The following is a 16,645-nucleotide window of genomic DNA, read 5'->3' on the forward strand; positions in this document are numbered from 1 at the left end:
GGGCAGTTTGATTCCTGCTCTTGTTAACATTGTTACAATGTATAATTTACTTATGAAACTAAACACATTCAGTTGAAAGTTGAAAGGTGAGGAGTATAAAATATAAGCTACAAATGCCATGGCACACAAATAGATAAACATACCAAAATACAAGGGGAGATACAAAATGCACACATACAAATTTTAAAACACAATTCCTTATCTTATACTGAAAGAAAGAGGAAGGAAGAAAAGGTAGAAAAAGAGAAACATATCCAAAGAGGGGAGAGCAAATGCAGGCAAGAGGAAAAGGGGGCTTTCTGCTACAGTGATGGGTCTGCTAGACGAAGGAATACACTGACAGGATAAAAGATGGACAGTATGCTGACTGCAGAGAAACCAATCCAAAAGCAAAAAGTCATCAAGGAGTGAAGCTGAAGAAGAGCATAAAAGGGAAGAGCAACGAAGTTAGTTGTTGCAATGAATCCAGCCTTCAATACCTGTCTGGACAATCCCAGCCCACGACAACCCTTTGATTCTAGGAACTGAGTGGCCATCTTTTCTGTTGAGCAAGTTAATGTCTGGGATTGAGTGAGTTTATTGTACTGAATGTTTTTCTCTCTCTAAATATAGAAACTCCCAGTTAAGATAATATCGGTTGTACTAATAAAGTTAGACTTTAATTTTAGGACACTGAGTTGTCCGAGTCTTTGATTTTAAGACACTGAATTGTCTGCATTCATATTTCACGTTTCATTTAAGGGTTAATTGTGCTTTAACGATCCCTTAGCACTATCTGGGAGACAGTGGTGCTAATAGTATCTTCTCCCAAACCAAGCTTATGCTTAACACAGCTAAAGTGAGGAAGGAAAAAGTAATTCTAAGTAATCTTTTCACATCTCTTAATTGAAGTGTTGCTTTATTAAATACAGTAGCTACAGAACTTCTCTAAGTTACACTAGTTGGATTGATACTCCTAGACACAATTTTGCTGTCTTAGGCTCTCCTGAGCAGAGTACATTCCAGCCTTTGTCATAGCCCTCTTCCTATCTTGGATTGTCTCCAAATACTGTGGGGACAGAGCCAAATGGAGGAGATATGACTGACTGTACAAGCTTTCCACTACAAAGGGAGTCTGGAAAATTCTTGGCTGCTTCTCTAAGGTATTTTTTAAGATCCCTTCACATTACATGATGAAGGTGAAGGAAATTAGTCCAGGATCCAACATTCCAAATTTGGGGAAGGCACTGGAATCAGCATTTTAGTAAAGAAAGACCCAAAGAATAAAAATTAACCCCTGTTCTTGCCACTAGTTACATCTTTTCATCACATAATGAGAAGCCTTGAGTATTAGCTATAAAAAGCCCTTCTCATGAGACAGCTGAAGTGTTCTCCGAAGTTTGATTTTTATATATGACAAATCAGGCCTTTCTCGTGTCAGGAGAAAGCTTGACTCATAGGCAAAATAAAGACTGAAAAATATGCAGAGAAAACTTATGGGGAAGGTAACACAAGCCACAGTGAAGCAATTGCAACCAAGCAAGGAGATTGATTTTTTTTTTTATAAAAGACACCCACACATCTCTGTCTCTCTCTCTCATCCCTCAAAAATATAAACTCCACTGTTTATATAATGGAAAACATAAGAGCCATTTAATAGTACACAGCAACATTATTAAATATAAAACAGTAAGTAGAGAAAATAATGCATTGTCTAAGAAAAACCTTGTGCCTCTCAGACATTTTGTATGTGGTTATGAAACAGATGACAGCAAGTGTTAGACATTATATAATAATCCACACTTGAACATATTTGGGCTGTCAGGATTTACTCTCTTACTGCTTTAAAATATATGAAAAGTAATGACTAGTTTGGTCAGAATCTCAGGTTTATATCATCTTATATCTCACTGAAAAGATAGAAAGCATCTACCAGCACAGTTTTTCAACACTTCTTTCAGGCGTGGGTTAGAGAGAATAGTAAGACCTGTTAAGTCACTGCATTGCTTTCTGAAGTATCTCATTCAAAGACTGCCAGATTTGATCCTACCAATGCCCATCAAAGTTAATGAGTCTCAGCTCAGTACAGGGCACCATGCTTGTAGATCCAATTGGAAGACTTGTTCCTTGACATGTCAAGGTCTAGTACTAGCTTCTCCCCTATTAATCAGCCTAGAATTAATAGGTATCATGAACAAGAACACACATGAAGTTGGACACAAGGACATTTAAACTTAAATGCTATTTATGGGGGTAGGAGATAATTTTATTAAAGGAGATAATTTTATTCTTCCTTCTTTACTAAGAACTATTTTTCAATAATTCTGACAAATGTATTTGTTCTATATGATCTGCTATTTACTCTTAAATATAGTATTCTCTCTTAAAAGAAAAAAAGGAGCTAGTACATCGTGCACTGTGATTCTTTAGGTATTTTTTCTCCCCAGTCAGCTGCAGAAAGCGTCACTCCTGGGAATTCAGCTACTGTAATTTTACTGCAGAGAAATTGAGCTTCTAATTTTAAAAAGTGCTAATATTCTAGTCATTCATTCCCTAGAGTAACATTATTTGATTGCCTACTCTGGCATACTAAGTAGACCACTAGATACTGAACAATTAAACCTAATGCTGCTTTTATAAATGTAATTGAAAGGCTGATTTTTGTACACCTAAAATCTCTCTCTCTCATTTTAAACAAAATTCACAGCTGGCTAAAATGAAGTCTATGATATTGTAAGCTATATTTTATTTTTTAAGGAAATTGAAAAAGAATATTACAAGAGTTAAAGCAATTGGTTTTTTAACTGTTACTTGTACCTGATCTCCTGAAAATAATTATTTTTGCTGGAGTTAGACCTTTCAGAAACTTCTTATTTTTAAAGTTCACTTTTTATTTAGAAAGCACTGAATACATTTTTGCATTGTTTTAAAAAATAATGTTAAATAGTTAAAAACAATGGAAATCATTTCATGTTATCCTTCTGATAGTGGAATCAATCTCATAACGTGTATCAGTCACACGAACAAATTCTGGATTTAGCGCAAGTTTCTCTCTCTATGTAGATTGTTTTCATACAGAAAATAGATTTCCTGTTGAAAATCTCTGGGTTAAGGTCAGAGGAGAGAGCAAAAAGGGTAATGTGGTGGGTGTCTGCTATAGACCACCAGACAAAGAAAATGTGGTGGATGAGGCTTTCTTTGAACAGCTAGCTGAAGTTTCCCTGATCACAGGCCCTGGTTCTCATGGGGGACTTCAATCAACCTGACATCTGCTGGGAGGGCAATACAGCAGTGCACAGGCAGTCTAGGGGCTGTGTTCTCCTTGACCTACTACTCACAAACAGGGAAGAAATGGTGGGGAATGTAGTAGTTGATGGCACCTTGGGCATCAGTGACCGCAAGATGATTGATTTTAGAATCCTGAGGAAAGGAAGAATGGAGAGTGGCAGAGTATGGACCTTGGACTTCAGAAAAGCAGACTGACTCAATCAGGGATCTGATGGGCAGGATTCCCCAGGAGGCCAGTCAGAGGGGGAAAGGAGTCCAGGAGAGCTGGTTGTATTTTAAAGAAACCTTACTGAGGGCACAGGAACAAACCATCCAAATATGCAGGAAGAATAGCAAATGTGGCAGGTGACTAGTTTGGCTTAGCAGAGAATTCTTCAGTGAGTTTAAACACAAAAACAGAAGCTTACAAGAAGTGGCAGCTTGGACAAATAACTTGGGAGGAGGAGCAGAATATTTCTCAGGAATGTGGGAATGAAGTCAGGACAGCCAAAGCACAATTGGAGTTGCAGCTAGCAAGGAACGTGAAGGGGAACAAGAAGGGTTTCTACAAGTAAGTCAGTAACAAGAGGAAGATCAGGGAAAATGTGGGTCATCCTGAATGGGGGAGGCAACCTTGTGACAAAGGATGCAGAAAAGGTTGAAGTACTCAATGCCTTTTTTACCTTGGTTTTCACAGGAAAGGTAAGCTCCCAGACTACTATACCAGGCAGCACAGTTTGGGGAGGAGGTGAGCAGCCCTCAGTGGTGGAAGAACATGTTAGGGATTATTTAGAAAAGCTGGATATGGGAATATACAAGTCCATCGGGCCAGACGCAATGCATCCAAGTGTGCTGAGGGAGTTGGCTGATGTGATTGCAGAGCTGCTGGCCATTATCTTTGAAAACTTGTGGAGATCAGGGAGGTCCTGGACAATTAGAAAAGGACAGATATGCTGCCCATATTTAAGAAAGGGAAGAAGGAGGACGTAGGGAACTACACACCAGTCAGCCTAACCTCAGTCCCTAGAAGATCATGGATCAGGTCCTCAAGGAATCCATTTCTAAGCACTTGGAAGAAAAGAAGGTGACTTGGAACAGTCAGCATGGTTTCACCAAGAGCAAGGCATGCCTGATTGCTTTCTATGATGAGATGACTGGCTCCAAGGATGCAGATAAAGCAGTGGACATAATTTACCTTGACTGTAGCAAGACTTTTGATACCATCTCCCACAGCATTCTTGAAAGCAAGCTGAGGAAGTATGAGTTGGATGAATGGACTATGAGGTGGATAGAAAGCTGGCTGGATTGTCAGACTCATTGGGTAGTAATCAATGGCTCAGTGTCTACTTGGCAGCCAGTATCAAGTGGAGTGCCCCAGGAGTTGGTCCCGGGGCCAGTTTTGTTCCATATCTTCATTAACAATCTGGAAAATGGGATGAATTGCACTCTCAGCAAGTTCACAGATGACACGAAGGAAAGGGATGTAATAGATATACTGGAGGGTAGGGTTAGCGTAATGCATTCTCCATCTTCCCTTCTAGACCTTTTCCTAAGCACAGAGGACATGACTAGAGAAGAAGCCAGAACCAGGAATCCCTATTGACGGTCAGCCAAAATTACAGCATCCCTCAGATATAGTAACTTTATCTATGAATAACTCAGACCCTAAGTTAGGCTAGGGTTGGCGTAATGGTAATGTGATTTAAAGCCATTTTTGCCCTTATAACTTCCCCCTGATCGCATGCCAAGCATAATTCACCAGGATCAGAGATTCTGCCCTTTGTTGTTTATAAGTACACGTCATTAATGTGAAGCACTAATAGACCAAGTTCATGCCAGGCAGTGCACTGTATTAGCTTTTCAATAAGCACTGTAACATCTGTAATATTTTCAGTTTTCCAGTAATAGACTTCCAGATCTACATCTCTTACCAGCTGTTAGTCTTGTAAACAATGCACACTAAGATATGAATGAAAAGTCAAAATATTTAATTTTATATTGAACCCATGCCATGATTTCATAGATTTCATAGGAGTTAGGGCTGGAAGGGACTTTGAACATCATCAAGTCCAGCCCCCTGCCCCAGGGGCAGGAAGTCAGCTGGGGTTAAAGGATCCCAGCAAGATAACCATCCAAACACTTCTTGAATGAGTCCAGAGTAGATACCTGCACCACTTCTGGAGGGAGTCTATTCCAGGTCTTGGGGGCTCAGACTGAATTGAAACCATGAATGATCCAGGAATTATGTGGGCGGCAAGGATTTCTTAAAGTAACATCTTTCTTTGGACCAACAACATCCCTAGATATTTAAGGCTATACCACTTAGCTCCATGATAGTTCACAATCATTTATTATACTATATACCAGGGGCAGGCAAAATCTGGCCCACAGACTGGATTGGGCCTGCAGTCCAATCCATTTCCCAGCAGCCCTGCACTGAGGCTGGTTTTCATGGAGACCCCAACAGTGGTAGGTCCGGGACAGCATGGGCCCAGGGTTTCCAAGGAGAGCAGCCCCAGCAGTGCTAGCAGGGTGCATGGCTGGGTGGGGAGCTGCACTGGGGCTGTGATAGTGGTCCAGAGCTGGGCAGAACTGCAATCTGCTGCCTGCATGTCCTGGGCAGAGGCATGCAGGCAGTGGATTGTGACTCTGCCCCACCTCCGGACCACACCATCACCACTGCAAGATCCCAGCCCCTGCCCTGGAGCAGCTCCCCACCCAGCCGCGCACCCTGCTAGCACTGCTGGGGCCCATCTGCATTGAAACCCTGGCCCTGGACTGTCACGGCCTTGCTGCTGCTAGGGTCTCAGTGGAACCTGGCCACAATGGCGTGGGCAGGGGCTGCTGGGAAATGGAGTCTGGTCGCCTGCCAGATTCACCATTTTACCCACCCCTGCTATACACACTATTTTAACAAAAATAAAGAACAAAGTTTTTCAGAATAGGGGAAATCGAAATTCTCATGGATGCCAATGTGACTTTTGTGAGAACAAAGATTTCTTGAGTGAGTCATTACATGGGTTTGCTAAAAATACTATGGTCATTGTTTTAACAGTATATATATCTGTCCTAGGCTGTCATTTCAGTTCCCTTTAGTATCCTATGTGCTTCATTAACATTATCAAGATACTGCTTTTCAAATATATTCAGTGACACTGAAAATAGTTCTACAGTTTTATATCTCCCCCAGCAATTCCCAAAGACCTAAAACAAAACTTCCAACAGAGACACTTGTGGGGATGTCAACCCAATAATTTTTTTTTTACTGACAGTCTTCAAACTTTTTACTGACAACCAGATTTTTACTGACACATCTTTTTATTGTTAAATGTTTTACATAATGTAAATGTAACTTTTGCCAGGCCCCCGTTAGAAGGGCTAGATTCAAATTTAGGAGTTTAACACCAAGCATAGTAAAAAGTTTGGTTGTCAGTAAAAAGTTTCCAGTAAAACAAATTTCTTGGGTTGGCAAACCTGCTTGATTGTAGCAATGGTTTTACACTATGCTGCCTCCACCCCAAGGGTTCCCTACTCATCCCCACACACACTGATGCCCCTAACTTTACCATGCTGCTCTCTGCCGCTCATCCTCCAGCCTTATTCCTGTTAGCCCCACTCCCCCTGTCCTGGCACAGACCCACAAAGAAGTCTATCTGTAACCCTTCAGTATTACAGGATCAGATACAGCAGCAGTATATGACTAAAGGGGGAAGGGTCTCCAAAGTCCTGAGATGCTTTCTGCAGACTTCTGCTCTCCTACTCAGGTATCAGGTGGCATAGCTGGCTCTGCCTTCTTTCAGTAAAAAATCTGGCTATCTAGCTTCTTTCTGAGAGGGATCTTCAATCAAGTATATTGTGCTGGCACTGCTGGTTTGTGTTTTTACAGAAGGCTCATATTTAAGGACTTTATGAACAGCCATTTTTAGTCTGATTTTTAAGGACTGTATGTAAATTTACAGACAGTGTTGGCACCTCTGGGTGTTTCCTTTGCTGACACACATAATATCATAATGAAAGGCTCAATAGGAGTGGCAGTTTTCAACTACATCAATATTATTGATGAGTGGAAGCTTTCAGCTGCCTTTTCAACATGTATTCCATTATAATAGACAGTTACAGCTCTAGTTTTCAAAATGTAAAGTGATCCTGTGGAATTTCTAAAGTGTATAATCCTGGACTTACCTACTTACAGTATTCACTTGCCTGAAAATTGGGGAATTGTTGTAGTGTCATCCTAAGGACTGAGATGGAGGTCTTGTGTATAAATGGTTTATATATAGCGTTATCAGGGATATTCTGCAGCAATGTCATTTTCTTAGGCCTTTTGACCATGTCAGACCATGTCACCCCTCTAATTGCTTCCTTTTCTTTCCAACTTCAAACATAAATGGCTTGTCATTATCTTCAAAACTCTTTGAAGCTCAGTTTTATCCTAGTTACCATATCTCATTCAGTACCAAAAGGTTAATTTCTGGACTCATTGAGGTAGAAGGGGAGGGTGTCCTGGAAAGCAGCATTCTCAGAGCTTTTCAGCAAAAGACAGGGCAGAGCACTAGTCTCCCTCATGAATGTGTATGTCTTATATTAATAGGAAATCTGCAGAAACAACTCCTAACTGAGACCCTACATGCCTAAGTCAGTCGACAAAACATTCTTCTTCTAAACAGATTTTGACATCAAGTATATAACTATTAGCTATGGCTGAGCTGTAAATTGTTCTTGTGCTGATGGCTACGGAACTAGAAAACCCAGCTAAGCTTTCAGGTATAGATCATAATATAAATAATTTATTAGAGCTTTTGAAGCACTAATGAATTTTATACTTAAGAAGGCATACAAATTGAGTATAATTTCTGCTTTTACTTTCTGTAACTTCCAAATTTCAGAATTTAGATGCGGCTTTTGCCAAGCAGTGAGCTGGGACAATGTGCTCAAAATCAATTCAGCCAATTCTGAGTTAACACTGAGACAAAAGAGTATAGAAAGAAGAAAGTTAGGAGGAAACTGATAGCTTTTAATGAGAAATGAGCTCTTGAGGAGTTGAAACATAATAGGGAAGCTGGCCTCATTTAGAAATACCTTAGAAAACCATACTTCTGTATTGTTAGCTTTTTTTACTGAGGTTAAGAAGGTTGTGCTGAACTGTGCAGTTGGATTTTAAGAAGATGAAGCTGCTGAAGCTCACCTGCATTTAATTTCTCTGGTGAAGCCAGACACACACTTTGCTTTCTCATAGTGGTCATGAACTATGCAGGAAAGAGCTGTAGCCAAAGTAGCCATACTATGTAACAACACACCAGTGTCAGAGCACTTGTCTAAACAGCTGATTTGTGTTAACCTGAGCTGTAACTAATAATCCTTGACAGGTCAGCCAATTTGATTTAAAGGGGTTGAACACTGAGAGCACATGAGCTAGGATTATTATTCAGGTTAACCCTACAGTTAAGATAAGCCATTAAAGGCAGAGGCTTGGTTGAGGTTGAAGGAAAGAGGAAAAATGAAGGAAGAGAGCACTGAAGGAAGCTGGGACATTTCACAAAGTTCTCATTGAATGAGGCAGGGTTCCTTACCAACATTGCCTAATGAAATGTATCACAATGCACAGATACCACATGCACATAGAAGTACATTAAACAGAGCCCATAGAGTACATTAGACATTGGAGTATCTTGCAAATATTTCTCTACCATAAAATTTCATTTTCTTTCTTGAAACAAACAGGCTTAGACAATTCCAATAAATAAATAAAACCACGTTAAGATATCATTAAATTTTCATGGTTAATCAATTAAAGGGCAGGGCATAACACGGCAAAAAATTGTATGGGTAGTGTAAAATCTGTTCTTTTATATATGCCATTTCTCATAAAATGTTATACATTTTTTTCACCACCTTGTAAGGGGCATCTTCTAATGTTTACAACTAAGAAGTCTGAATTCTGCAAGCAATTTTTCCTGCTCTCTTTATATGTTGAATAAAAATGACTTCCATAGCCTTGTGTCTGGTTCATGTAGTGAGAGAAGATGCTAAATATGTATAACTAAGCTGTAGAAAAAAGGATATGATCTAAGCTGAGAAACAGGATATAATTACAGCAAGGCTTTCCTAAATGCATATTTACATAGGCAATAAGAATACAGGACAGGAAGGGTTGAGTCTGGTTCACTGAGTTCAATCCCATGCTATCAGTGGCAAAACATCATGTAATCTGTTTCATAAACCTGTTGAGTTCTATCTTGTTTTTATTTTGCTGTGTTTTGTCCCCACAGCTTTGATTAGAAGGTAGTTCCAGAATCTCACTGTCCTACATGTTAACAATACTCTAATTTATAGCCTAAATATATTCCTGGCCAGTTGGGACAGGCCATACTCTTCCCTTTAACATCTCCTCTGTGCCACAGTGAGATCCAGAATACGGAGCTACATAGACTTGTGGTCTGATCCAGTTAATTCTTTGACAAATTAGTTTCCAAATGATTAGTCTTCATCCCATTTCTATTTCTCTAGTCTTCAAGGTCATCTGGTCCTTTCTACATGATATCCTGACCCTCCACTGTATTGCCAATGGCTTTTAAATACGCACATCACAAACTTCATCAGCATAATCCCACTTTTTGGGGCAAGATACTTAAAACATACCTTAAATAGGGTCCATTCCAAGGTGTATCCTTGAGTATCATCACTAGTAACCTCTGTAGCAATCTTTGGATTCAGTAAAAACAGGCATACAATGAATGAAAAAACTTTTAAAATTCCTGCAATCAGCAGCTGGTGCTGCCCGAAGCATTGAACAGCTGTCCCAGGTGCAGAGATGCTAGGCTATGCCTCTGGCAGTATACTTGCTACAAGGATCCTGAGGACATAATTCTAAGACAAACAGCCTTAGAACAGTGTTAGGGTGCACACTCAGGACCTCTCTAGGTCAGAGGCTGGCAACAAATAGCTGGCAGAGGTCTGGCCTGTGGTAGTACTGGATCTGGCCTACAGGCCCAGGGGCTTTGGTGGTGTTCCAGTGGCAGAGGGCTTTGCCTTTGCCCATTCCAGGGCCAGGCTGAGAAGAGCTGAACTGGGGCTGGGCAACTGAGAGTTATACCCATGCTGCACTGGCAGGACAGGGAGAAGTGATGGCAGCAGAGGCGGCTGGGTTTGAACACTGTCATGTATCACACTACAGCTGGGTTATTCTGGCCTGTGGGTCCAAAGGTTTTCCAGCCACTTCTCTAGGCCATTTATGCTGCTTATTTACTGGAATTACATACACAGAATCAGGACAGGGTGAGCAAAGCTTGTTTCTCAGTAGTGGTCCTAGGCCCTGAAGAAACAGTACTGATATGGCCTATTGCATTTTTCACAATTACATAAAGCCACATAGAAGGATTCTTGGGCAGTGGTCCATTCTCAGTGATGATAATGATTTAAACTATCACAAGTGCTAAAATTTCAGATGGATAAATCATAAATTAGGGTTTGATTCTCCTCATGATTTCATTGGACATATGCTGACATAGATGAGAATCAGCCCTTTAATTTTTAATGTATATTTACAGCAAGCTTTAGTTATCTACCATACGTATCCTATAGTTTGCATAGCTGGTTTCTCCAAATTGGCTACTTGGAAGGTTGATTGCAATCTCCCATACACTAGTTTTACATTACTGTGGGTGTGTCTACACGTGATGCTTTACTGCGCATTAGACTAATCCAATGCACAGTAAAGTATCAGCATCTACACTTGTACAGGACCGCACAGTAAATTAGCTAAGGAGCTGTTTGTTAGTACCAACAAATACAGGTACTAGATTAACAGCGCATTAGCTACTGTGCAGTAGCACATGTGTAGAAGCTAACCGGGAACAATTTGTTCCCAGTCAGCCAAGGCAACAATGGGTGGTGGGGGGAGCTGTCCATGGCTCCGGTGCCGCTCAGCTCCCAGCTCCCCGCAGGCATGGCTAGGGAGAGGGAGCTGACTGAGGGGTACGCTGCACGAGCAGTGGCAGGGCTGAGGGGACAGAAAGCTCCACTTTCCCCTCAGTCCTGCTGCAGCCCGCATGTGCAGATGTGCCCTGTATCTCCTTTAACTTCAGTGGAGTTATTCCTATAGCACGCGATTAGATTCATGCCCAGAATCTCTACCTAGAAGGTTTTGCAGTCTCATGGTCAAATTCTGTCATTCATATTGATAGGAAACTGTTGATAACAAGTAGAAAGAGCAAGGTCTGACCCTAAATAAAGACATGAACTGCAGAAGTATAAGGAGGGAAGTTATATTATGCACCTTTGTATGCCATACAGAACTAGAACAGGGGTTTGATTAAATCTTGGCAGCTACTTTTTCTTTCCATTTCTTTCTTTCTTACTCATGGCAAAGGAGACTCCTTCCTCCCTCCTACTTCTCACTTGGATTGCAAGGCCTAAAATTGCCATAATACACTTTTTGTACTTTTGGGCTGTTCTGGGCTTAGGCAGACAAAGTTGAGTGCCAGCCAGCACGGATACTTTCATTTCAATACACCATGTTAATGAATTTGAATGCTTCTTCCAAACTTGAGCTGTGAAAACTTATTTTAAGGATTCTGTCTTGCTTTGCCCCCAGGAGGTGGGGCTGATTTACTGGATCTAAAAGTACTGGGAAGTACCTTTCTTCTGAAGATGACCCATAATAATTTCTTTAACAATTTTGGAATGCTGCTGAATTAAAAAAAAAAATCAGCTGCAGTGCTTCATAACTATTTTACAAGTTGTGTGACACTTCCTCTTCTGGTCTGTAAATAATGACATGGGAATACTGCCAATTTCAATACACAAACTTCTCAGCTAACATGAAATCCTACACTCATTTATCAGCTTTTTACTATGTGCCAGCATATATTGGGAAATAAGGCTTGTTCCTGTGGATTTAAGAATCTAGGATTAGGTGGAATATTCATATGTAGTCATTAATCTTTAAACTGTATGAGTCAGAAACATTCCTGGAGATATAGTACTTCTGCAGTGAATAAAGTAGTTACATGATTACATTTAAAGAGGGTCAAGGGATTACATCTAAAAAGGGTCAAGGGATTTACTATTGGGGAAAAATATTTTGCATTTGAGGCAACTTAAATGATTTGTATTAAACAATAATATACGGATTAAGTGTTTTTTTACCTATCTTTTAAAAATGTTGTCTTAATAGGGTTTCCCTTTTATCAGACAGCACCCTGGGCAAGCCAGAGTCCTACGTTCATTAAAACAAGAAAAGGATATATGATTTCCAGTTCTACATTCCAGACAGATACATAATTTACATAACTACACTATATAACACCAGTCTCAGTTTCGTACTTATTGCCTATTTTGTAACTTCCATTACCTGTATACTGATTAAGTACATCAGCGAGAGGACCGACATTTTTGGCATTTTTGTCCCTGGGGAACACTCTGGCATGAAGCAAGTTGACCTGGGTGGAGTAGGAGAGGCTGGGCCACCATCTGGGCTGGCCCCAGAATCCTTACGTGGGATCCTGGGGGCTTCCTAGGACTCCAGCAGTGGCGATTCAATGCATGGAGCCTGGCTGGCAGCAGGAGCATGGCTTCAGCTGGCCAAGCTCTGGATTTGGACAGCACACTGTTGCCATGTGCACTACCCCACTTTTTTCAGACACAGGTTTTTTGACACTGGGATCTCTCAGTGTCAAAGAAACCCACTGTGATACAAATTAGCAGTGCAATGAATGCCTGCATGTGCGGTATGTGCAGCTTGCGGCACTGCTTGGTGCACATGCACACTTGTCTGGACACATGCCCTGAGTGTCATTTGAATTCTGTCCCCTACCCAATCTGCTGCTCTTTTGTCTGCTCCTTGCCCTGTCTACCATTATGATGCCTGCCCCTCTTCCTCTCCCCCTGCTGTCCTCCGACCTGCTGTATACCACTTGTGGCATGTGTGCTGCAGGTTGGCCGTGCCAAAGTACATAAGCCATTTAAGAGCGTGGTGTCTTTCAGCTGCATTCTGTAGTTTGTAACTTAATTTTATTTTCCTTAACTGAATAATTGATTAAACTGACTAGGAATCTAGGTTTCTGGACGTCTAAAGCAGCCTTGAACTGATTAGGACCTGTCAACTTGAGGCTGCTGTTACAGGCACAAGGTACTCTTCGAAAGAAGGTAAGGAGACTTAATGACCTGCCAAAGGCATAGTGAAGGCCATTCCTTTAGCTAATGAGCCTTGTTTACCCTGAGTTAGAGGAAGTGCATGCTTGGGTAAGTGTACAACCTTTTTCAGTCCCAAGACTATGTGAATAGAGAATATTATACACAACTGTCAACATTAATTGCTGAGTGCTTTTTCTTTATGCCAGCTCACACATGACCATTATAAATTTTGTGGCTTAGTCAAGAGATCAAGATTCTGCCAAGTTTTTAAAACATATTTCCTTCTTCAATAATAAATTAATTAATTTTACAAAGTTGTTGCAAAAATGAAAAATGCAAGAAATATAATAATGTATTATTTCCAACCCATCTTTGCCTTTAGGAAACAGAATTTTAGACTACATTTACAGTTATTTTCTTGAAGATTAAGGGGCTCATATGCTTATGTTTATGTTGGGGTTTTTTTAGTCAATGAGATGTTTAAACTCATTCCAGGAAATGCTTGCTTTCTCCTTATTAGTAACATACATCTTTACCCAGCTTTCTTAATGTAAAGCTAGATAGAACTCAGAATATTAGTGCCTGTTGTTTACATATTTATTTAAATGTTTTAATTGGTGTCTTTAATTGTGCTTGTGAGTGAAATTACTGTCAACTCTAATAAGCAGTAAAAAGAAGTGAATCTGCTCCAAAAAAGAGACTTCATCCGTATTCTTTGTTATGGGATAAAAAGATATTCCTGTTTAGGATTTGAAAGAGAAATTACTATAAAAAGACACCAAAAATGAGATAGGGGCCTTCTGTCACCACTCCATTCTTCCTCTTCTCTTCATAAACCCCTACTTTTAAATATACACAGAAGTTTCATAGTTTCCTAGTTGGTAGGGTTGGAAGGGACCTGAGCAGATCATTAAGTCTGATCCCCTGCCATCGCAGGAAAGAGTACTGGGGTCAAACGACCCCAGCAAGGTGTTCATCCAGCCTTTTTTAAAAAAACCCCAGGGTAGGAGCCAGCACAGCTTCTCTTGGAAGTTGGTTCCAGATCCTAGCCGCCCTGACAGTGAAGTAGTGCCTCCTGATGTCTAGTCTGTATCTACCCTCTGCCAGCTTGTGACCGTTATTTCTAGTCACTCCTGGTAGTGCTTGGGGGAACAGGGACTCTCCCAATGCCTGCTTGTCCCCCCTGACTAGTTTGTAAACACCCACTAGATCCCCCCTCATCTTTCTCTTGTGGAGGCTGAACAGGTTCAGGTCCCTTAGTCTCTCCTCGTACGGCCTGCCCTGCTGCCCCCTGATCATTTGAGTGGCCCTCCTCTGGACCCTCTCCATGTTGTCCTCATTCTAGAAACATTTTTGTTGAGGCTTATTAATAAGCACTCTAAAGTCTTCATTCATTTAATTTCAAGGAGAACATGTACAAATGGGAGCACATATAGCTGTTTTTATTATGTCTAACCTCATGTTTCCACTTAAAGTGAAACTCTTTATTTTTAAATGTTTAAGATGATACAAGATTTTTGGGATGTTATTTTTCAAATGTCTTGTAATATCAATGAAAATATTTAGAGCCAAATCCTTTTTCACCTTTAAGCATCTAAATGGCTCTTACATAGTTAGAGAAGTACAAGTTTTGGCACTTCAATAGAGTTTGGATTCTGATTCTACCTATAGCCAGAATAGGATCACACAGCTAGATATAAAGTGGATAACAAGCCTTTTAGATTTTAGTCCATTACCTAGTGCACTTGAAGAAGGAGACTCAGGGTCTAGGACCGCCCTCACATAGGGTGCATCTACACATCACCCTGTGGTGATCTAGTGATGCACTAGGTCACTATATAGCACAGTATAGCAACATAGTGATCATGTGGGTCTGCAGATGATTACCAGCTGTATCGCCCCAGCAGTGTGCTCCCCCAGTATAGCATGCTGCTACAGCCCTGGGGTGGGCATTACCTATTGTGCTCTCTCTAGTCCTCCAATTGAAGCTGGCCCACTGGGCAACCAAGAAGGAAACGTATGTGGGGATAAGAGAAGGGAAGCAAGTTAGCGGAAGAGTGCCTCAGTGATAGGGGTTTGCCTTGGAACAGAGCGAAACCTCTCCTCAGGCCTTGGCCACTGGCTTTAAAGATCATTCTGCACTTAAGCATTTAATATTCATTTAATAAAATAAACAACACTGAATCATTTCTGTCCATTTCTTCATATACTCAAGAATCTTCTAAGACAATGCCAGAAAGACACTGAGCCAATGGAAGGATGGCCAAGAATAATGGTTGGATCTAGCCAAGACATCTCTGAAGAAGTTGTCTACCATTTTTATCAAGACTGTAAATTTCTTTGACTGACGTTCAGACTTGGAACTCTTCTCCTCTTATGCGTGCTTGATATAGAAGGGATGAAGAAGCTGACAGCAGCAAAAGACTAAAGAAGCCACAATACAGCATCAAGAAGCTGCAACAAGACAACATGATCATCAAGACTTCAGTATTGTTGTCAAGGGAATATTTTTGAATAGATTCAATTTAAATTATTTTGTAATCATTTAAATAGAGAGTTGGAATAATATACTTTAAGGTATATTTTACTTGCTCTGTTAAACACCATTAAAAATGTTTAGATTGTGTACTTCTGGAGGAGTCAGAAGTTAATATTTGTGAACAAAGAGAAATAGTGACATTTACTTTGAATTTAGGAGTTTTAATATTCATTAGTTTATCTGTCTCAAGATCACCATTTACAGAGATTTGGTGAATTTATGAGACATATTATTCTTCATTTGGGTAACTTTTGAAAGGTTTCTCTTACGTAACCCAATTAAATACCCTCTTCAGATCCTAAGATATTGTATACATCTAGTGCTCATGGTACAGACATCAGAGCACAAAAATACAGTGCAGCACATTTATTCTATTCCCTGGGGGCTGAGGTGGTACGGGTGCTAAGGCACATGGTTAAAAACCCAGAGGTTGCAATTTTAAGGCTATAGCAGAAGTGTTTGTGGCATGGCTGTGTCAGATTTCAATAAATCTGCAAAAATCTGCTAAATACTTTTTCACAAGGAGAAGGATACAGGAAGGATTGCTTTTAGTAAGATAAAACTGTTCAAGAATGTTATGTATATTGCTGACCCCTGGTGGTTGAGGCAGCTATGACAATGATATGTCAGTAATCTAGGAATTTGCTGATATTATGTTTAAAAAACAAAGCCTTCATGATGCTGATTAGTCCTTGTATGTTAAGCCTGTATCACATATGCTTGATC

The sequence above is a fragment of the Alligator sinensis genome, unplaced genomic scaffold (assembly GCF_000455745.1).
Source record: "Alligator sinensis unplaced genomic scaffold, ASM45574v1 scaffold269_1, whole genome shotgun sequence".
Taxonomy (NCBI): Eukaryota; Metazoa; Chordata; order Crocodylia; family Alligatoridae; genus Alligator; species Alligator sinensis.